This window comes from Sceloporus occidentalis, unplaced genomic scaffold (assembly GCF_023333645.1).
Source record: "Sceloporus occidentalis isolate IW3139 unplaced genomic scaffold, rSceOcc1.0.p SCAF_5, whole genome shotgun sequence".
Taxonomy (NCBI): Eukaryota; Metazoa; Chordata; class Lepidosauria; order Squamata; family Phrynosomatidae; genus Sceloporus; species Sceloporus occidentalis.
The window spans coordinates 2741435-2765515 of record NW_028316985.1 but is presented as its reverse complement, the minus strand read 5'-3'; the positions used below and the strand labels follow the sequence as shown (position 1 = coordinate 2765515).

The following is a 24081-nucleotide window of genomic DNA, read 5'->3' as shown; positions in this document are numbered from 1 at the left end:
CAACATACACATACTCAGCAATTGTCAACTAAAACAGGAATCGTCACTGCATACTATCAAGTGTGTGTGTATTATGTGTTTTCAAGCTGACTCCAACTCATGGTGGCCCTGTCATAAGGATATTCTGGGCCATATGGATTCAGAGGAGGGTTGCCATTGCCTTCCTCTGAGGCTGAGAGAGTGTGACTTGCCCAGGGTCACCCAGGGGGTTTCTGACTGAGCAGGGTTTTGAAACCTGGTCTCCCAGGGTCCTAGTCCAACATGCAAATCACACCATGCTGGCTCCAAGATAGTGACCCCCAACTCCTAGGGTTTTCTTTGTTCAGAAGGGATCTGCCATTGCACTGACACTGAGAGGGGATAAATAATAATAAAATAAAATAAAAGTTTTATTTATATACCGCAGCCTTCCATAGATCAGGGCGGTGTACAACAGTGAAAAATACATAAATCAACAAATCGCGCGCAAACAGTGCATCAAAGAAACAATAAAAGCAATGAAAAAGATAAAACCCCAGTTAGCCCTTCCTCATGGCCACGGAAGAGGAGGGAGGCCCTAAAAGATGTTCATGGGGGGAATGCTTGATGAAATAAGAAGGTCTTTAAATCCTTCTTAAATTGGGCCAGGGAGGTAGTCGAGCGGAGCTCAGCGGGCAGCGTATTCCAGAGGGCCGGGGCGGCGATGGAAAACGTCCGCTTAGTGACGGAAGAAAGCCTAGCCCCTGGCACCTTCAGGAGTTGCTGCCCAGATGTTCTGAGGGTGCGGGACGGAATATATGGGGAGAGACGGTCCTTCAGGTATCCTGGACCCAAGCCATTTAGGGCTTTATAGGTAATTACCAACGCCTTATATTGAGCTCGGAAGCGAATAGGCAGCCAGTGAAGATCTTTTAAAATCGGTGTTATATGGCTGGTCCTGGGAGCACCAGTGACCAGCCGGGCTGCCATATTCTGCACCAATTGTAGCTTCCGAGTTTGGTATAAGGGTTGCCCCATGTAGAGTACATTGCAAAAATCCAGTCTTGAGGTTACCAGAGCATGTACGATCGTTTCAAGGTCCCTCTGGGCCAGGTATGGGCGCAGCTGGCGAATCAGCCGAAGCTGATAACATGTGCTCCTGACCGTCGCACTCACCTGAGCAGTCAGGTGAAGCGACGAATCCAGAAGCACCCCCAGACTGCGCACGGAGTCCTTCACAGGGAGCGTGACCCCGTTCAGGACAGGTGGAACCACCGCCATTCCTGGACCAGGGGAACCTATCACTAGTACCTCCGTTTTCTCTGGATTCAGCTTGAGTCGGTTTTCCCTCATCCAGCCCATTACTGACTCAAGACAGGCCACGAGAGGAGAGACACCATCCCCAGTCACTGCATCAGTCGGAGACATAGAGAAAATAATTTGGGTGTCATCAGCGTACTGATAACCCCGCGCCCCATGTCTCCGGATGACCTCTCCCAGCGGTTTCATGTAAATGTTAAATAGCATGGGAGACAGAATGGCCCCTTGAGGGACCCCGGTTTTAAGGGGCCTCTCGTCGGAGCACACGTCTCCCAGCTGCACCATCTGGGACCTCCCAGAGAGGTAGGACCGGAACCACTGGAGCGCAGTGCCCCCGATTCCCACCTCCGCTAGGCGCCCCAGAAGGATACCATGGTCTATGGTATCGAAAGCCGCTGAGATGTCCAAGAGCACCAGCAGGGACACGCTTCCCCTGTCGATACCCAGACGGAGATCATCGACCAAGGCGACCATGGCCGTCTCAACCCCGTAACCCGCCCGGAAGCCAGTTTGAAATGGGTCTAGATAATCCGTTTCATCCAAGACCGCCTGAAGTTGGATTGCAACCGCCCTCTCGATCACCTTCCCCAAAAATGGCAGCAGGGAAACTGGCCGATAATTATTATATACCAGGGGGTCGAGGGAGGGCTTTTTCAGAATAGGTTTTACAATGGCCAATTTGAGTTCTGATGGAAATTGGCCCTCCCTCAAAGATGTATTAATAATCCGGCGTAACAACGAAGTTACCGCCGGTCCCCCCTGGGCCGCTAGCCACGAGGGACAGGGATCGAGAGAGCAGGTCGTCTTCCGAACTCTTCCGAGGATCTTGTCCACATCATCGGTACTCACCAACTCAAATCGATCCAGTACAATAGAGTCCACGGAGGCTCTGGACACCTCTACCCTAGGTTTTGCTTGAATGTCGGCGTTAAGACCTTCGCTTATCCGAGAGGTTTTATCCGCAAAAAAGTCGTTAAATTGGTCACAGCAGGCCTTAGAAGGTTCAAGGATCTGGTTCAGGGAGGGGGGGATGACTTGCCAAGGTCACCATGTGGGTTTCCAGGGCCGAGAGAGGATTCAAACCTGAGTCCCCCAGAGTCCTAGCAGCTGAACACTTAAACTATGATGCCTAGTCCAACATTCAAACCGCTACACCATGCCGGTTCTTACTGTCAACAATACTGTAAATTTTCTACATCCTGAAAACCTAATATACGACGTCAAAAGGTCCGTAAAACGTATGAGAAAAAAGTAAGGATTTTGTTTCTATCAAAGCGCAGCCCAGGTTCTTTGATACGTAGGGTGAGGTGGGCATGAAATATGAAAAGAAAAGGAACATGTATGTTAGTGAACAGCCATTGCTCTTCTACTTCATTGGCTCCGCAGCCAAAAATTGCGATTCCTATTTTAATCATCCTTGCATTTTCATTCCTTTCCTACCATCCGTAGCTGATAAGGAAGAAGGTGCATACGATTTCCAAACTGTGGTGCTCCAGGTGCTTGGTAGTTGAATTCTCTTCCAATCCTAGGATCCTATGATTCTATGAATGCTAAAGTTAGGATTGTCCATGCCAACGTATTTCCCATTTCCATGTATGGTTGTGAAAGCTGGAGACTGAAGAAAGACGGTAGGAAAAGAACCAACACATCTGAAATGTGGTGCTGGAGAAGAGTTCTACAGATATCATAGAGACACCAGTCCAACCCCATTCTGCCAAGCAGGAAGCCACTATCCAAGCCCTCCCTGGGACAGATGGCCATCCAACCTCTGTTTAAAAACCTCCAAAGAAGGAGACTCCACCACAATCCAAGGCAGCAGCGTCTTCCACTGTCGAAAAAGCTCTTATCAGAAAGTTCTTCCTAATATTGAGGTGGGTCCTACAGCAAATCAAACCAGAATTCTCCCTAGAAGCCAAGATAACTAAACTGAGATGGTCGTACTTTGGAGGTTATCATGAGAAGACATGACTCCCTAGAAAAGACAATGGCTGTGTTCCCACTATGATTTAAAGTGAATTGCTGATCGGGTTCTGCTTCTACTGTGATCAGTTTCAATTGCGATGAAGCGAGGCAAACGCAAAAAAACCCTACTCTTTCCTGACATTAGTTCTTTGGCGGTTCTTTTGAAAAGAATAGATTCCAAAGCGTGTTCAACAAGTGGGAACGATGGATCTGAATCACATCATTCTTGAGGGGAGGGACTAATGGCAGAGGGGTGTTTACCATCCCTCCTCAGTTTTTGGTAGAGCCACCATTGTGCTTGTAGTGTGACCTATGGATGCATGCTTTTTAAAAAAGGAAAATAAAATTGATAGAAGATTCGATTCACTGATTTTGCAACTACTTGCAATTACTTGGGTGGCAGGCCAGGGAATGGCAGCTCAGTGAGGCAAGTCATTGCAAAACCAATTAATTGAATTGTCTGTCATTAAGATATATATATATATATATATATATATATAGAGAGAGAGAGAGAGAGAGAGAGAGAGAGTTCCCAAGCCAGACCACTGGTTACGTCACCAATGATGCGCAGATGACTGACATGCACAAAATAGTGGGGATGACAATCGTGCCAAAAAAGAAGCGATTACAAGGGGATAATGAAAAGATCTGTTTTCATAGTGGAAATGACAGACCTTTTGGAATCAATTCTCTGACATGAAGCGAAGGCGAATCACAAACCAGTTTAAATGTAAGTGGGAATGGGATCTATAATCATAGAATCGTAGAGTTGGAAGAGACCACAAGGGCCATACAGTCCAACCTCATTCTGCCATGCAGGAAATGCAAATCAAAGCATCCCTGAAAGATGGCCATCCAGCCTCTGCTTAAAGACCTCTAAAGAAGGAGACTCCACTACACTCCAAGGGAGTTTGTTCCACAGTAAGGGCTGTTCGAAACAGTAAGGGCTGAAGTGGAGTGTAATGCTTGGAGAGGTGGAAGGCAGTAGGAAAAGAGGAAGACTACATTCCAGATGGATAGACTCAGGCAAGGAAGCTGCAGCCCTGGGAAGAAGGGTGGTGAAAGTCAAAGTCAACTTGAGAGCAGTTAAGTTAACAACAAAATGCAAGGTATATATATGTTCAACTACAGGACGAGTGACACTTGGTTTAACGGCAGTATCTGTAAAATAGATAGATGGATCTCTAAAGCTAAACTGGAGTCACTAGTGTGATGAAACAAGGGGGAGAAAAGCCAACACAATTCTAGACTGGATCAACAGAGTATAATCTCCAGATCTAGAGAAATTATAGCACTATTCTGTCCTGCTTTGGTCAGACTTCACCTGGAATCCTTTGTCCATTTCTGGGTACCACCATTAAACAGGGATATTGAGCCAGTGTCATAGAATCATAGAGTTGGAAGACACCACAAAGGCCATCCAGTCCAACCTCTGCCATGCAGGAACTCACAATCCAAGCTCTCCCCTCTGATCGGGGACCATCCAGCCTCTGCTTAAAGACCTCCAAAGAAGGGGACTCCACCGCTCTCCAAGGAAGCGTCTTCCACTGTCAAACAGCTCTTACTGTCAGGAAGTTCTATCAGGAAAGCCCAGCTTTCTAATCTGTTAAGGTCATCTTGAATTTTGATCCTCTCCTCTGGCGTATTAGCTACTCCTCCCAATTTGGTGTCATGGAATTTGGTCATGGAAACCCACTGTGTGAACTTGTTCAAGTTGAACTCTCTCAGCTCCAGAGAAAGGGAAAGGCAGAAGCGACAATGGAGTTTGTTTACTATAACCCAGGGAGACTGGATGTTCTTCTTTTCCAGGACCTGTCCTACATTTTAACCAAAAGAAATTCCAAATTGTTTTTCATTTTGAGCATGACAAGAAGCCCACTGAGTAACACCACTGTTCCCCTTTGAGAAATGTGTCTGCAACCTGTCCTTGCTACAAATAGGGAAATAGGATGGATCCTTCTAAAGTTCCTTTTTCCTAGGAACAGCAGCAGACATGACTCGCACCCAGAGCTCAGGGTGTGCTTGTTTCTCGGAGGGGAAAAGGGTAGTAAATGTGGCATTAGGAAATGGGCTGCTTGAGAGCAAAATGCAAATGTTGAAAGGGTTTCCCCCTTAATTTCAACACAATGGACAAATGAGAGGAATCATTTAAATGTAGATTCATCAATCAAATTTGATGAGCATGCCCTCTATTCCTTCATCCAAGTCATTGATCAAGATGTTGAATAGCCCTGGGTCCAGGACCAAACCCCACTGGACATCCCACTGGTCACTTCTCTCCAGGATCAAGAAGAGGAGCCATTGCTGAGCACCCTTTGGGTTCAGCCGGTCAAGCAGTTACAAATCCACCTAACAGTTGCATTATCTAGTCCACATTTTACTAGTTTGTTTGAAGATCCATCCTAGGCAGCATCCACAATGGAGAGCTAACCCGGTTTGGCACCGCTTTAAGTACCCTGGCTCAAGGCTATGTTATTCTGGGAGATGGAGTTTGTTGTGGGGCCTTCCTTCCTTAAGCTCTGCTCCAGGCTCGCAACGAACTCCAACTCCCAGAATTACATAGCCTTGAGCCAGAGTACTTAAAGCGGTGCCAAACTGGGTTAGCTCTCCAGTGTGGATGCAGCACTAGATGGCTCTCGGGGTTCCTCTGTGATTGTACAAGCCACTGGCAGAAAGGATGAAAATGGGGAGCAGGTGGGTCTGAGACCTTCAACGGGGCTCTTCTCTGTGGGGCCTTTCTCTCTTCCCAGAGAGGCTCCAGGAACTGAAAGTTCACCAAGTTTGTTTTGCTCATTGATTCTTCTTCTCCCTGGAGACATGACTCATTGCGTGAGGCCCAAAGCCCTGAAATGAGGAAAGAGGGCAGCCGGAGAAGAAATGAAACCACATCCCCCACAAAAAGGTGGGTTGGGGATCAGGCATGGCCCACACGCAGATAATGCCATGCCATTAGCTTTAGCCCACTCTGTGTCCTCCTCACCTGGGGCTGCCCTTGAGGACACCTCAGAAATCCCACAGCCATAGACTCTCCAAAGCACTGAACGGGTCGAGGAGGATGTTAGACCAAATTTGAAAGAGCTTGAGAAATTCTCAGCTAATCTTTAAGCTAAATTCAAGGTCCTGGTTTCAGGAAGGAAATGGAAGGAACACCTCTTTCCAAGTCATGGTGCCATCACAACAGATCCTTATTAACACAATAAACGTATTTATTCCCTTAGGTTGTCTATCCTATAAACTAGACTCGTGGTTCTTCAAGTGGTCTTCCTCTTGAAGAAGGTCTACCAAAGCAGCCAAATAATGTCCAAGTAAGACCGGTGGTCTCCTCCGTGAATGTCCTCCATGGACATTTTCTGGATGCTTTGGAAGACCTTCCTCAATTGGAAGACCACTTGAAGAACCACCGGTCTGGCTTATAGGATAGACACCAGAGAGAAATTAATAAGTATTTATTGTACTAATAAGGATCTATTGTAGAGAACCAGCATGGTGTAGCGGTTGAGTGTGGGACTATTATTTATTTATTATTATTTACTTTATTTGTATATTGCCTTTCTCCCAGTCTGGGACCCAAGGCAGCTTCCATAAGGACACATTAATAATGTTTATCAACAGTTTACAAACCAATTTAAAAACATTATAAAACTGATTAAAAAGCATACAATCCCAGAGTTTGAGCCCATTGATGGTGTATTCCTGCATGGTAGGGGGCTGGACTGGATGCCCCTTGGGGTCTCTTCCAACTCTGTGATTCTATGATTTCACTGTTTAAATACATCCAGGGCTGCCAGAAAGAGGTAAAGGGCAGGTTTGCTCTCTGCTACTCCAAAGCTAGGACCAGGTCTAGTGGTTGGAAATTACAAGAGGGTAGATTTTGACTGAACAGTAGAAGGAACTTCTTGACAACAAAAGGGGTTTGGCAATGGAAGCAATTGCATAGAGAGGCGGTGGGGTCTCCTTCTTGGATGTTTACAAAAAGAGGCTGGACAGCTCCTTACTGGGGATGCTCAAGATCAGTGATTCCCAAACTTTGGTCCTCCAGATGTTTTGGGCTTGAGCTCCCAAAATTCCTAACTGTTTGGCCAAGATGGCTGGGGCTTCTGGGAGTTGAAGCCTGGAACAAATGGAGGATCCAAGGTTGGAAACCATTAACCTAGAGCAGTGGTTCCAGAACAGTGTTTCTTCCAATGTTTTGGAATTCCTGACTGTTGACCAAGTGGGCTGGGGCTGCTGGGAACTGAAGTTCAAAACACTTGGGGCACCAAAGTTTGGGAATTTCTGCATTGAGCAGGGGGTTGTATGGCCTCTGGGAGTCCCTTCTGACACTATCATTCCTTGCCTTTCTTCATTTCCTGGGATTTCCCAACAAACCAAAAACCCATAGCTTGTGGACTGGCATTGGTTGCCAGACACACTTTTGAGTAGCACTGGTGCATCTAACTACAGTGGGCCCTCTACATTTGCTGAGGATAGGGGCACAGGACCCCTGTGAAAAGTGGGTACCACTGTTTTTTTAACCTGAGAAAATACCTCTTTAGGAATTTCTAGGACCTCCAGTGCAACTCTGTTGTCAACGTCTGCCAGAAACTGACCATAGACTCATGCTGGAGGATCTACAAATGCTTAGAGAAGTGTTCTCTCTAGGAAAATCTAGGTCCTTCATTGTGACTCTATGGTCAAATTCTGGCAGAGTTGCGCTAGAGGACCTAGAGATCCCTGGAAAGAACAAATTAATCAAAACTACAAATAAACAAATCCACAAAAGTCAAAGCCGCAAATGGGGAGGGATAACTGTACTGTGTAATCCTATTTGAATTTCAGTCCCATTGTGGGAGAAAGATGGGATATACAGCCTTGAAATAAATGAATAAAAATAAACCCTACATACTTCAGAATTCTTATTAAGATCAGAGAATACTGTACACTTTTCTCAAAGCAAATTAAGACGACGAATTTGGGTGCAGGGTGATTAATAGCCCCTGTTTTCTTAAGAGAATTCTTTAAACTATGTTTTGGAACAGAAGAGCTACAGAGTTTCTGGGTCAGGATTCAAACAAATCCCAAGTTTCTTTGGAGATAATCATGGTACGTCCATCCAAAATGAAATGAAAGTAAATGAAATAAAAACCAAAATAAAACTGCTGGACAGTTTGGAGCTTTTTAAGTATAACCCAGAGGGGTCAAAACTCTTTATTCCTTCTCCATTGCAATTATTCCCTATCTCCCCTTGGGTCAAACTCTTTATACATTTTGCAAATGAAACAGTTTTTTTAAAATAACAAACCTATGAAGGAGGATGAGGAGGATGTGTTAAAGCACAAATCAAAATGTCATTCCAAACCAGAAAATTGAGAGACCAGGGCAGAAAAGAAAGAGACCATGAGCCAGGGGCGTGACACTACAGCATAAAAGGCCAAAGCTATTTTCACTGCATTCTCCTCTCAAGACTTTAAACCAAACTGTATTGCTTTGCAACACCACTGAATTGCCATCAAATTAGACTCAATGCTCCGAAGACCTTCACGAAAAGTTCTCCTTGCATTCCTATGGCATGTCTCAATGCAACCCCCTCCCCATAAAGTTACAGTCTCCCAAACTCCCTTCAACAGATTCCAAGGTTTAACTTTATGGCAGCCCTTAGGGCCTGCTGCTTCTCTAACCAGTTTGGCCAGCGTTACTTACATTTTTAAAAAAGTACCCAAATACCTGTCTTCTTACTGCCCTCGGGTCTAAAGCTCTCTATTTGTTTGAGACCTTGTATGTTTAGTGAAACTATCGAATTTCCTACCTTAATAAGTGATGATGGCTTCTAAAATGGGATTGATCAAATCCACGGAGGCTGGGGTACCAATGACTTATATAAGTCATTGGGTATATGTGGTTCCTCCCTTATTGTTAATTCTATCTCTAATTTTGTTTTAATTGACACTTTTGGTAAGTTTTTAAATTGTATTTTTGTAAGTTTTTAATTGTAAGTTTTTAGACCGTAAGCTGCTTTGGGCCCCAATTTTGCTAGAAAAAAAGGCACGCAAATTAATATAATAATAATATTAATAATAACAACAAGAAGAAGAAGAGACACTACTACTATCTTCCTTTCCCTCCTCCATTGATATCCTGCCTTCTTTCCAAAATTGGATCTCAAGGAGGTTCTGCTGTTGTTGCTATGCATCTTCAAGTCATTTCTGACTTGTGGCAACCCATTGGGTTTTCCTGGCAAGATTTCTTTAAAGCAGGTTTACCATTGCCATCCTCTGGGGCTGAGAGAGTGTGACTTGCCCAAGGTTACCCAGTGGGTTTCATGGCCAAGCGGGAAATCGAATCCTGGCCTCCAGAGGCTTGTAATCCAGCACTTAAACCTCTATGCCTGCTCTGGTTTTAATATTCTGTAACTGGAGCCCAGGGTTTGATTCTCAGCTCGGCCATGAAACCCATTGGGTGACCTTGGCCAAGTCACACTCTCTCAGCTTCAGGAGAGGCAACGCCAAACCTCCTCTGAACAACTTTCCAAGAAAACCCACGATAGGTTCGCCTTAGAGTTGCCGTAAATCAGAAATAACTTGAAGGCACACACAGCCACAATGAAGCACATGACGATTGAGATAGAATCCATTTCCCTGGTAATCTTTGGAGTAGCAGAAAACAAGCTTGCTCCATCTTCATTCAATATGCTATCCTTTCAAGTATTTTACAGAATCACAGAGTTGGAAGAAGCACCTCCAAAGGCAACCCAGGCCAGCCCCGTTCTGCCATGCAGGAACCCACAACCCAAGCCCTCCCTGGGACAGATGGCCCTCCAGCCTCTGCTTAAAGACCTCCAAAGAAGAAGACTCCACAATAGTTGCGTTGTTGGATGCAGTGCACTAGCAACAGGGAGCTGGAGAGGTGGCAAAAGGGAAGGGAGCAATTTGCACAAGCGCTTAGGCCATGCCTAACATTGGGCAGGAGCTTTGGGGAGGTGGGTGACAATGCCAAGTCACATACCCTCAGCCTCAGGGGAAGGCAATGGCAAACTTCCTCTGAGCAAAATCTAACCAAGAAAACTCCATAATAGGGTGGCCTTAGGGATGCCGTAAGCTGCAAATGTCTTAAAGGCATACAACAACAACTAACAAAGGTTATGGGAAGCTGGAAAAGAGGAAGACTGCATTACAGATAGATAGTCTCCATTGAGGAAGCCATGTCCCTGAATCTGCAAGACTGCGTAAAGTGGCCAAGGACATGGAGGTCTCTCATTCATGGGGTTGCCACGTCGAAGCCAAATTGATGGCAGTTAACCATAACAAATCCAAAAAAGTTGAGAGATTAGGGCAGGAAAGAAATCGACTATGAGCCAGCAGTGTGACACGACAGCACAAAAGGCCAAAGCCATTTTAACTGCACAAAGAGGGGCATTTTCCTCTCAAGAGTAAAGTGAACTGTACTGTTTTGGATTGAGAGTCCTTGGATTGATCCAGTGCAGCTCTCAATATTTCTTTCTGGGAGCCTCCTTTTAAGAAGGATATCAGCAAGTTGGAACAAGTTCAGAGAAGGGCAAGGAGGATGATAAGAGATATGGGAAGCAAAAAGAAGAAATGTTTACACAGGCGTATAAAAGGAGAAAGCGTCTAAACAGTGTCCTGGGGTGGTGTGTTGTTTTAATGTGCATAGTTTTTAAATGCTTTTATCTTTTTAATTGCAATTTATTTTTTAAACGATTGATCTGTTTTAAATTTGCAACAGTTTAATTTTATTTTAATTGTCACTTTTGTAAGTTTTTCACTGTATGTTTTTAGATTGTAAGCCACTTGGGCTCCCAATTTTGGGAGAAAAGCGGGATACAAATGAACACAATAAATTAATAAATAAATATATTGGGAAAGGTTGAAGGAGTTTGAGATGTTCATCCTGGTGAAGAGAAGACTGATGGGTGAAATGATTGCTGTCTTGAAATATCCCAAGCGCTTCCTTGCTGCCATAAGAGTTTATCACTTGATTTCAGCATTAAAGCGCATTTAAAGTATCCCACAAATGAAGCAGAAATGGTGAGCAATTGCGTGAATGATTATCACACAATTGCGCAAGTAAAGTGATATCAGAAATGCATTGTCACTGAAATCCCAAAAGTAAAAAGATGCGCATTAATGCTTCTTTGTGACCACTTTAATGGTGAGTTTTGTGCGACTTTGTGTGAAATCGTTTCGCACAATTACATGATTTTTCTAGGATATTCACAGGCTAAACTCCCAATCTCCTTTGTGTGATAAAGGATCTATGGAAAAGCGGTATACAAATAAAATTTATTATTATTATTATTATTATTATTATTATTATTATTATTAACACCCTCGAGAGTAGAATTGGGGTCTAATGGTCTTGTGAAGTTACAGAAGGTTAGATTTTGATTGACTATTAGAAGGAACTTCTTGACAGTCAGAGGGATTCAAACAATGGAGGCAATTGCCTGGAGAAGTGGTGGGGTCTCCTCCTTGGATGCCTTTAAAAAGAAGCCAAACTGTGATATATCAAAGGAATACTATGTCCATGGAATAAAACTACCGCTTTAACCTGTGTGTAATAATAATTATAACCGTATATATACACACTAATAAATCATATATATACAGTAACCACATAGCTGTAATTCTGAAAGACGCTGACTACACATACAGGGTTCTATAGAGAGCAGTGCATCCCAAAGGGAGTCCATATGTTTCTTCAGGTCCTGACAAACTGTTGCAGTGAAAAGGTTTCTGATAGCGGAGGCTGACAGGCAGTTTCACAATTGATGAAGCAGTGCTTTCTCTGATCTTCCCAGCTCCGATGCCAAGACTTCATTACCGCAAGTCATTGATAATAGCTGCCACAATACAGCATGCAAATAGGAAAAACTGCTGAAGCTGATTGGAAAGCAATGCTGGTGGGAAAGGAACTAAATAACAACGGTAGCAGAAAAAGTAACAGAATACCAAGGATGGGGGAAAGACGATTTTTTAAAGCTGTTTCCATATATCTCCCTTAGTTGTGGTGAACTATATATCCCAGCATAGACTCCAGAATTCAATCTCCAAGATGCTACTTTTCCACAAATTTTCCTTAAAAACTCTCTCTTGGAAACAAACCACTTTCCATTAGCTATTATGAGTCCTATTTTTTTTCCTGTGGGGTTTATGAAACCCTACTGTTGTGTCTGCACTGTCCAAAAGGACGCTGGACAGTTCCTTTACTGGGAATATTGCAGCTGGAGATCTTGCATTGAGCAGCGGGTTGATGGCCTCTGGGGACCCCTTCCAGCTCTAAAACGATTCTTCATTTTAACATTGACAATTCCTCAGCAATCCCCCCCCAAACACACACCATGGAAGCGGTTTATTTCTACTGAAAAAGGCCTAAAGGAAGATGAAGTAAAGGAGAATGCAGGTGCTGGTTGAACACCTACACACTCTCACAGCCATAAGTAGCAGCAGCTTGCTTTTCAAAAACGGCTTTCTTTCCATCCGCTCTGGCCCTTGGTTGACGTTTTCTCCCTATGCCAAAAATGTATCACAGGGTCATACCTCATTTCCTCTGTTTATCTGTCCCTCTGTATAATCAGACCCAAAACAGAGCACAGGCGCACCAAGAAAGCACACTTAAACATTACTTGCCTTGATAGCATTTCTCTACACTTCATTACAGGGGAAGTGATGGCACTGAGAGCTGATGAACTTGTTCTTCCGAAATTGTTCTTTGTGTCCCCTTTTAATCTAAACACATCTAAGGGTAGTATTTTTCATTAGAAAATAAGACCAATACTACCAGAGGGAGGCACCTGCCTGAAGTTGGTGGTTCTGGGGGCTCTGTGGCCATATTCTAGAAGAGTTTATTCCTGACGGTTTGCAAGCATCTGTGGCTGGCAGCCACTGATGCTGGCAAAACGTCAGGAATGAACTCTTCTAGAACATGGCTGCATAGCCCCAAAACCCACAAAAAACTATGGATGCCGGCCGTGAAAGCCTCCGACTTCACATAAGTGATTTTTTAATCTGCATTAACTGCCAAACCTAGACATCTATGAAGTTTGTAACTGTACAGCTCATACCCATAACAGTCCATTTCTGTTCTTCCTTCTCCATAGTTACATCTTCCTTGTTGTGAAGACTAGTACTCTTAGGAGTTTGTCACGTGAAGGAGATCAGGAGTTTATCCTATGAATATCCCGGGGAAATCGCATAATTACATGAAATGATTTCATACGCCATCACACAAAATTCACAATTAAAGTGGTCACAAGGAAGCATCAATGCGCACCTTTTGACCTTTTGCATTTCCGATATCACTTTTTTTGCGCATCTGCATGTGTTAATCATTTGCACAATTAACTGCCATTTTTGGTTTATTTGCAGGATGCTTTAAATGCGTTTTAATCTCCCTTTAATGCCGAAATTAGGCCCAATGTGATAAACTCCATAATTTCGTTTCCCCTTGTTTTTAGGGTTGCTAGTTCAGGATTTGTGAGAGCCAGCCTGGTGTAGTGGTTTGAGTGTTGGACTACAACTCTGGAGACCAGGGTTCGAATCCCTGCTAGGCCATGAAAACCCACTGTGTGACCTTGGGCAAGTCACACTCTCTCAGCCTCAGGGGAAGGCAATGGCAAAAAACCCTCTGAACAAATTTTGCAAAGAAAGCCCCACAATAGGTTGGCCTTAGGGTGGCCATAAGTTAGAAGCAACATGAAGACACACGGCCACAAACAACAGGTTCAGGAGTGTCCCAGGCCCTGAGTTTTCCTGGCCAAACCTGGTGATGTCATCAAGCATTAAAGCTTATTATTCAAACAAACAGACATACAGACCCTGAGAGAACATATTGTCCTGTTTGGAAACAGAGACAGAAATCTTTGCTAAATTGGCTGTTCCGAGAACAAAGTGAAATGAGACGATTATTCCTGTTCATTTACTTAGGGAGACGTAATGAGAAACGCTTCATATATTCTGCATGCTTCTAGTCAGAAGGTGGATGCGAAGCAGAGCGGAAGGTGAGTCCTGAACCACAACGCCTGGGAGGGAAGCAGGAAGCTAAATAAGAAAATACAGTTGGCCCGCCCCATTTGCAGCTTTGACTTTTGCAGATTTGATTTGTATTTGCCGATTTGATTAATATGTTCTCTCTAGGAATCTCTAGGTCCTCCAACACAATTCTGGCCTCCTCCACAGGAAGTGAGTTCCAGAGTTTATGGGCAGCCACCAAGAAAGCTATTTATTTCACAACTATTGCCATTACAATCCAAAGCACTCCCCACAGATGGCCATCCAGTCTCTGTCTGAAGACTTCCAAAGGAGGAGGCCCCACTACACTGCAAGGCAGCTGTGTTTCCCACCATTAAACAGTTCTTACTGTCAGGAAGTTCTTCCTAATGTTTAGGTGAAATTTCTTTTCGTGTAGTTTGCATCGATTGCTCTGTGACCTATTCTCTGGAGCAACAGAAAACAAGCTTGCTCTATCCTTAATATGACACCCCTTCAAATGTTTAAACAGGGCTATCGTATCACCTCTTAACCTTCTTTCTCTTCCCCAGGCTAAACATACCCAGCTCCCTAAGCTGATCTTCAGAAGACTTGATGGTCTCCAAATCTTTCACCATTTTGGTTGCCCTTCTCTGGATGTGCTCCAAGTTGCCAGCATCCTTCTTCAACTGTGATATCCAGAACTGTACACAATATTCCAGGTGAGGTCTGACAAAAGCAGAATAGAGAGGTACTATTACTGCTCTCAATCTGACGCTATACTTCTATTGGTTGCCCTCCTCTGGACACGTTCCAGCTTCTCAACATCCTTCTTGAATTGTGGTGCCTAGAACTAGACACAATATTCCAGGTGAGGTCTAACCAAAGCAGAATAAAGGGGTACTATTACTGCCCTTGTTCTAGGCCAATGGTTCCGACTTTGGTCTTCCAGATGTTTTGGACTTCAACTTCCAGAATTTCTGACTCTTGGCCAAGCTGGTTGGGGCTCCTGGGAATTGAAGTTCAAAAAACATGGAGGACCATACTTTGGGAATCACTGATCTAGACACTATACTTCTTTTGGTTGCCCTCCTATGGACACTCTCCAGCTTCTCAACAGCCTTTTTGAATCGTGGTGCCCAAACCTGGACACATGGCAGGGGTCAGATTTGTTGGTTCCTAAAGTCTTTTCCAACTCCATGATTCTATTGTATGACTGAGTGACATGCAGGAATTAGATTTACAAATACCATTACTACAAAAAGCATGAATAAGGGGATCTTCAGATCGCCCATTAAGGCCAGCCTGGGGTGGAGTTGGAGCATCACATCCATATGCTGCACATCCTGACTCTGCCCCCAGGGCACCCTGATGCTGCGCACCACTCCACATGGTGTGTGGCATCACCATGCTCCCCCGGTGCTGCGTCCACTTGACGCACACCAAAGGACCACCGTGTAGCTGTGGCGCCATAGCTACCGCACCCTGGAAAGGTTGGATTGGGGTCGTGGCGTGCAGTAGCCATGGACCCAATCCATCCAGGAAAGGGGCAGCATTGTGTCGTCCCTTAGGGGCTGTGTGTACAGCCCCTAAGGTTTCTGTATGTGTGGTATGAGAGGTGATGTCAATGGGGGGATGACACCATGAGTTACCTCACCAGGTGGCACCAACCTTAGTGATGCCACTGGACAGCAGGTCACCTGCCCAAAACCCAGCTGCAAGTCTGATTGTTAGCTTCTTCCCACTGTTCAAACCCTTAAATCCCTCCACAAAAAAGTTGACTGAATATCATCCAAAATGGTAGTTTAAAATGATGAGATATTGCTTCCAGCGCACCAGAACTCAACAGTGAAGGCCCTCTGTGTGGTTCAGGGAGTGGGGAACCTTCCCATCCCTGTTTGAAAAGGAATTAGACAACAAGCAGAGAATTGGGAGGCATGTGTGTGATGCCTTCCAAAGCTGGCCCCATAAAACCTGCCCTCTCTTTGCCTCCAGGTTTTGTTATGGGTTGCAAAAGGCAGTGTGCAAAGTTTATCCAACACTTTTATTGCTGTGCAAAATGTGCAGCGCTTGTCCAACACTTTTATTGATCCCTGAGTGTCCCTTTAACAAACAAACCCAGAGATCAGGGCTATTAACTTCTCACTACATTAAGCTCACCATCACTCCCTTTTTTATTTCTCCCCGCACAAGTTTCAGTTTAAACATTGCAAAGAAAAGAAAGGTGGAGGGGAGAAAAGGTCAAAGGAGATAAGCATTGCCCAGGGATGATCTGGAACCGGCTGCCAGGAATCCTTTTGGGACAGGAGAAACTGGCCCCAAAGGCCTTCTTCTCCAAAGCTAGCTGTGCACCCCCAACATTACAGGGTGCCACCGTTTCCCAGAAGGAAAGGAAAGGAAAGAACTGGCTTTATGGCTTCATCTGCAGACCTGGAGCCCAAGAACATCACTTCTGACTTATGGCAACCCTAAGACCGCCTGATCCTGGGGTTTTCTTGGCAAGATTTGTTCAGATGAAGTTTGCCATTGCCTTCCACCAAGGCTGAGAGAGTGTGACTTGCCCAAAGCCACCCAGTGGGTTTTATGGTCAAGATGAGATTCGAACCCTGATTTACCAGAGTTGTAGTCTAATGCTCAGACCATCACATTATACTACATTGTTTTTAAAAAGCAGAAAAATAGTAGAAAAAAAAGAAGAAGAAAAAGAAAGTGATGCAACATCACTTCTGGCAACGTCTGGCATTGCAGTGAGGCCAAACGGAGCGGTGGCACGGGGTGAAAAATGCCCCATGTCACCGCCTCAGTTGCCCACCCATAATTCACCACCACCACTTCATAGACTTTAGTGGTGACTGAAACAACTTTCTCAGATATAGGATGGGGGACACCTGGCTTGACAATATTATATGCAAAAGGGATCTAGGAGTCTGTAGTAAACCACAAGTTGTGAACACGAGTGAACACTGTGCGACGTGGCAGCTAAAACAGCCAATACGATCCTAGGCTGCATCAATAAGAGTTTAGTGACTAAATTGAGGGAAGTAGTAGCACCACTCTATTGTGCTTTGGTCAGACATCAGCTGGAATATTGTGTCCAGTTCTGGGCAACATAAGAGGAGGGTGACCAAAATGGTGAAGGGTGTGGAAACCATGTCTTAGATGTAGGGAGCTGGGGATGTTTAGCCTGGAGAAGAGAAGGTTAAGGGTTGATATGATAGCCCTGTTTAAGTATTTGAAGGGACATCACCTTGAGGAGGGAGCAAGCTTGTTTCCTGCTGCTCCAGAGACTAGAACCCGGAACAATGGAAAGAAAGAGATTCCACCTAAAGATCAGGAAGAACTTCCTGAGAGTAAGGGCTGTTCAACAGGGGAAGATGCTGCTCCCTTGGAATGCAGCGGAGTCTCCTTCTTTGGAAGTTTTTAAACAGAGGCTGGATGGCCATCTGCGGATTGTGCATTTCTGCGTGTCGGACGGGGGTTGGATCGGATGGCTCTAGGATTCTGTGAGAAGTGAGCCTCCACTCCTAGTACTTCTTTTAGACTGCTTTGGGGAGTTTTTCAAAACTGCCCACAAGGGCTCTGGAGGCAATGAACAAATCAACACCAATTAAATCAATTGCTGTTGTTGCCATGTGTCTGCATGTCATTTCTGATCTATGGCCACCCTAAGGCAGACCTATTATAGGTGGTTTCTTGGCAAGTTTCTTCAGAGGGGATTTGCCATTGCCGTCCTCTGAGTCTGAGAGAGTGTGACTTGCCTAAGGTCACCCAGTGGGTTTCCATGGCCAAGCCAGGATTTGAACCCTGGTCCAATGCCTAAACTACTACACCATACTGACTCTGTGTTTTAAATACTCTAACATTTGAAGGTTTTTATCTTTGTATTGATTTAATGGTGAGCAACTGTGACATAGTGGTTTAGGTGTTGGACAGGACTCTGGAGATCAGGGTTTGAATCCCAGCTTGACCATCAAAACCCACTGGGTAACACTGGCCAAGTCACACTCTCTCAGCTTCAGGGGAAGGCAAGGGCAGACTTCCCCAGAACAAATCTTCCCAGGAAAACCTCAGAGTCACCAAAGTCAGAATGACTTGAAGGCACACAACAATAACAAGACTTGATTTAATTGTTTAATTATTTGTTCATCGCCTCCAGAGCCCTTGTGAGCCGGGAGGCAATGCAGAAATAAACCATAAAAGAAATACTTCAGAAAAGGTTTTTGGGAAATCTAGGGAGGTCGCCTGCTTTTAAAGCAGGACTTCTCTTCCAGATGTACTTTGGAAACCAAGCCGAAGAGCAAAGTTGTCCCTTCTTCGCCATGGGTTCAGAGAGAGGTTTCTCTTCCGCTATTCCAGATGGGCGCCTCCTCTCCCCATTGCGTTACTCGCCTTGCATTAAAAATACGTTTCTGAAAAAGGACGACTGCTCACTCACTTCTCCTTTTGCTCCGTATCTGCAAAATCAGAGCCGTTTCTGAGAGGCAGTTTGAGCCAGAACATGCAAACTCCTTTCTTGTGCAAGAGCTCAAAGAACAGCCTGGATGCCTCTCACAATTTGTTTGTTTGTTTGTTTGTTATATTGATTTGTATCCCAAAACTGGGGATCCAATTTTACTTCCTTAGAAAACTGCCATTCACCTAATATAGAGTAGTGAGATATCTTTCAATTCAATGGAAGAACGCTTAAATTTAAAAAAGAAATTGAACTAATTTTATTTATGTCCATATATGTATGTTTGTGTGTGTGTGTTTGTGTGTGTGTGTGTGTGTGTGTGTGTGTGTGTGTGCACATATATATATATATATATATATATATATATATATATATATATTCATGCACACCTAAACATATATGTATGTGTCTCTCTGTGTGTGTGTGTATATACACGTACACACACACACACATGTATAGCTTTTGGTTTGTGTGATTGTTGTTCGTATTGTTTCTGTGCCGATGTTTTAATTGTTAAATGCACTTTTAACTGTACCAAATAAAATGATTAAAGAAAGTTTAACAACAACCACAACAACTCTGCAGTGCAGATGTATGCCAGGACTCAAGGAGGCTTACAAGAATGTAGAAAACTGCAATAAAATTGTCACCTGTGTGTTACTGTAACTCTACACAACAGTTGTATCAACATGTCTTTTGACCAAGGAAAGCCACTGTTTCCCAGTTTATGTATTATCTCATTATCAGAAGCAGCCAGAGAATAGAGTGAAACTCCCAGTGAACCCATCCTTCCTAACATTTGACTTTCCATCATTTGAAAGATAAGGGCTCCCATGCTTTTCCTCTTACTCTCCAGATTAAGAACGAGAGACATTGGCACACAAAAAATCCATCCTTATTGACACACAAACACAATCGGCATCTTGGGGCGGAGGGAGGAGGACCTGCGATGTGCAGCATCAGACTCAGGGTGCATCTACTCTGTAGGAATAATGCAGTTTGACACCACTTAAACTGCCATGGCACAGTTCAGATCCTGGGATTTATAGTTTTACAGGGTCTTTAGCCTCCTCTGGGTGCATCTACACTGTAGGAATAATGCTGTTCAAAACTGCCATGGCTCAATCCCACAGAAAGCTGAGATTTGTAGTTTTTGTAAGTTTTTAACTGTACGTTTTTCTACTGTAAGCCACTTTGGGTCCCAATTCTGGGAGAAAAGCAGGAGACAAATTAATATAACATAATATAATATAATCCAGTATAATAAATAAATAAACTCAGTTACAACATCCCTGAGAGGTGGGCATCGAGGGGGGAAAGTCCACCACCTTCTTGGAGGGTGCGTCTACACTGTAGTTTGACACAACTTTAAGTTGTGTCTTAAAGATCTTTAGCCTTCTCTGGGTGCATCTACACTGCTGAAATAATGCAGTTCGACACCATTTTAACTGCCGCGGTTCCATCCTGCAGAATCCTGGGGTTTGTAGTTTTGCACCAGCATTCTTTGGCAGAGGGGGCTCAAGACCTTGCAAAACTACAAATCCCAGGATTCCGTAGAATTGCACTGCAGCACTTAAAGTTGTGTCAAACTACAGTGTAGACGTACCCTCCAAGAAGGTGGTGGACTTTCCCCCCTCGATGCCCACCTCTCAGGGATGTTGTAACTGAGTTTATTTATTTATTATATTGGATTATATTATATTATGTTATATTAATTTGTCTCCTGCTTTTCTCCCAGAATTGGGACCCAAAGTGGCTTACAGTAGAAAAACGTACAGTTAAAAACTTACAACAATACAGTTAAAAACGTCGCAGAAGTGACAACTGAAAGAGAATTAAACTGTTGCAAAATTAAAATGGATCAATTGTTTAAAAAACACAATACAATAAAAAAGATAAAAGCACTTAAAAATGATATACAGATTAAAACAACACACCACCCCCAGGACATTGTTCCAAATGGAGTTCTGCATTGGCATGGGTTTGGACTAACTGATCCTTGGATATCCCTTCCAATCCCACATTTGTATGATTTTACATCTCTGTCCCATCTGTTTCTGCAAAAGCCTCAAAGTCGCATGTACATGGCTTGCTTCCTGTTCATAGAATCATAGAGTTAGAAGGGACCACCCAGTGCAACCCCATTCTGCCATGCAGGAACTCTCAATCAAAGCATCCCCGGCAGATGGCCATCCAGCCTCTGTTTAAAGACCTCCAAGGAAGGAGACTCCATGTGTTCCACTGTCGAACAGCTCTTATGGTCAGGAAGTTCCTCCTAATGTTGAGGTGGAATCCCTTTTCTCCTGGAGCTTGCATCCATTGCTCCGGGTCCTAGTCTCTGGAGCAGGAGAAAATAAGCTTGCTCCCTTCTCAATATGACACCACTTCAAATACTTAAACAGGGCTATCATATCACCTCTTAACCTTCTCTTCTCCAGGCTAAACATCCCCAGATCCCTGAGTCTCTCCTCATAAGGTATGGTTTCTAGACCCTTTGGACACACTTCAGTTTCTCAACATCATTTTTGAATTGTTTTGCCCAGAACAGGACACAGGGTTATTCCAAGTGGGGCCTGACTGAAGCAGAACACAGTGGCACTATTTCTTCCCTTGATCTAGACACTATACTTCTATTGATGCAGCCTAAAATCGCATTGGCCTTTTTGGTTGCTGCATCACACTATTGACTCATGTTCAACTTGTGGAACAGGGTCACCCAGTGAGTTTAAATGAGGTGTCCAAAGGAGGGCGACTAAAATGGTGAAGGGTTTGGAAACCATAAAGCCCTATGAGGAACGACTTAGGGAGCTGGGGATGTTTAGCCTGGAGAGGAGAAGGTTCAGAGGTGATATGATAGCCCTGTTTAAATATTTGAAGAGATGTCATATTGAGGAGGGAGCAAGCTTGTTTTCTGCTGCTCCAGAGAAAAGGACCCGGAATAATGGATGCAAGCTGCAGGAAAAGAGATTCCACCTCAACATTAGAAGGAACTTCCTGAGAGTAAGGGCAGTTTGATGGTGGAACACACTCCTTCCTCGGAGATTGTGGTGGACTCTGCTTCTTTAGAGGTTTTTCAACAGAGGCTGGATGGCCATCTGTTGGGAGTGGTTTGATTGAGAGTTCCTGCATGGCAGAATGGGGTTGGACTGGATGGCCCTTGGGCTCTCTCCCAACTCTATGATTCTATGAAATATTCACTGGGAACTAGGACCTCGATCTGTGATTTATTTCTCATTTGCAACCTTTCCGCCGGGGCAAGATGGAGAACTTCACTTCCTTCCCCTTTTTCTCAGCTTCATGTGAAAATTTAAATTTAAAAGCAAACGTCACGCGAATTCTGAATCCCTTTACGTTTTAAAAGGGGCCACAAAGTCACACGCAAAATATTATCAGTTTCCCAATTATCGTTAATTTAATTCATTCTGTTCATTAATCATACAGTCTCTCTCTCTCTCTCTCTCTCTCTATATATATATATATATTATGTATATAAAATCTCTATCACACAAAGAGAGCACAAACTCCTTGCAAAAATGTTATTTTGGTGGCAAAACACCAAATCAAATTTGTCCTCTCTTCCTCTTATATATTATTAATATATAATATTTATCATATATATAGAGAGAACATATTTGATTTACTGTGAGAAAACATTTTCGCAAGGGCTGACCCTAACATTGGTTTTCCATTTTGCCCCTTGAGAGATTAAAAACTTCAATTTATTTATAAGGACTGGAAGTAAAATTCAATTTGCATTTCTGGTCTCTTTCTTTTCTATTTTGGGCCACTGAAGAGATAAACCCTTTATTTGGAAAGAAATATATAGAATTGAACCTCAAATATGATTTCCTGTTTTGTCATTGCAAAGATTAACAGCTTTACTTTAATAATAATAATAATAACAATAGCCGAAACATTAAATATCAGCCTGGAAGAGGACCTGGACGGTGGCCACAAGCGACGGATTTCTATAGATCATTTCTAGACCCCTTCAGCCAAGATCAGGCCCATCTGCCATTAAAAAACCACAAAGCAGCTCAAGACTATTAAATCCTTTCCTTCTTTAACCTCCGCTGGTTTGTTGGAAGAAAAGTTGTTTTGCGTCTTAGATTAGGACTCCAGAAGACCCAGGTTTGAATCACTACTCAGCCATGGAAAGCCACTGGGTGGCATTGGGCAAGTCACACTCTCTCAGCCTGAGAAGAAGGCAATGACAAAACTTGCTGAACAAAACTTGCCAAGAAAAGCCCCATAATAGGTTCACCACAAACCCGAAACGACTTGAAGGCACCCGACAACCACAATATATTTAAATACACACATTAAAATATATGATACGCGCCCAAGTCACACTCTCTCATATTTGTAATATGTGCATGATATAAATAAATAAAATTGATGCATATCATGCACATATTACAAATAAATGTACTGTTCCTATCCACTATATATCCTCCTTTTATTCTGTGTGTATATCCTCCTTTGAATGTTTTCTATATATGCTTACACAAAGTACAAATAAATGAACCTTTCATTACCTTTACATATCCTCCTTTCTATACTTTTTATAGTAGTAAAAGTAGTAAAAGTCTATTTGGTCATTGACCAGCAAAATACTTTTTATATATACAAACACATATTACATATCGCATCCTCAGAAGCTGAGAGAGTGTGATGTGCGATGTATGTGTGTACATACAAAGGCTGCAAAGGAGGATATATAGAGGATATGAAAGATACATATATTACACATTTATAGATTCTCCTTTGTATACACTGAATGTATGTGTGTGTCATACACACACACACACACACACATATATATATATATCACAGGTCACACTCTCTCAGCCTCCGGGGATGGCAATGGCAAACCTCCTCTGCACAAATCTTGCCAAAATCAATAAAATAAAACAACTCCCGATATATTTAGCTCTAAACCCACATTTATATATGTGACTGGTGGCACTGAGGGAAGGTGCCCACCTACCTGTCCCTGTCCCTGTCCCTGTCCCCGGTCTCCTGTCCGTCTGGCTGCTTGCTGCTGCTTCTTCTCCGTGGCTTCCGTGGGGAGGAGCCGTTCTGCCCCGCTCCCCGACGGAAGGAAAGGCGGCCGGGCCCCGAGGGGTCAAGTGGGTCTGGCTCCTCCGCCCCTCCGAGGGTCTTCCCCGGGGTCCCCCGCCGCCAAATCCTGGAGCCCCGAGTGGCCCAGGGGAGGAGGAAAGCCCGCACCTGTCTCACCTGCCCGCACCTGGCTCCCGCGGCCCAGCTTGGCCCTCACCTGGGAAGGGACAGGCCACGCCCCCTCGCGCACGCCTTCCTCCATGGGGAGGAAGCCCCGCCCTTCGCCTGACTGAGCGGCTCTCACCTGGCCCTGGCTCCGCCCCCTCACCTGGAGCCTCAAGCCACGCCCCTCTGGGCTGGGAA

At 44.1% G+C, this 24081-nt stretch overlaps 1 protein-coding gene across 2 annotated transcripts in view; it reads right to left on the bottom strand.

The window, feature by feature from the left end:
- The window catches only part of IRF5 (interferon regulatory factor 5), a 60552-nt gene extending 36642 nt beyond the window's left edge, over positions 1-23910 (bottom strand). The window contains exon 1 of one of the 2 annotated variants that reach the window (XM_089527384.1): positions 23645-23910. The gene's annotated coding sequence lies outside the window, so the exon portion shown is untranslated. Of the gene's footprint in view, positions 1-14784; positions 14829-23644 lie in introns of those variants that run through there. The other variant, XM_089527383.1, reaches the window with a different exon arrangement.
- Between the last annotated feature and the right edge of the window lie 171 nt (positions 23911-24081).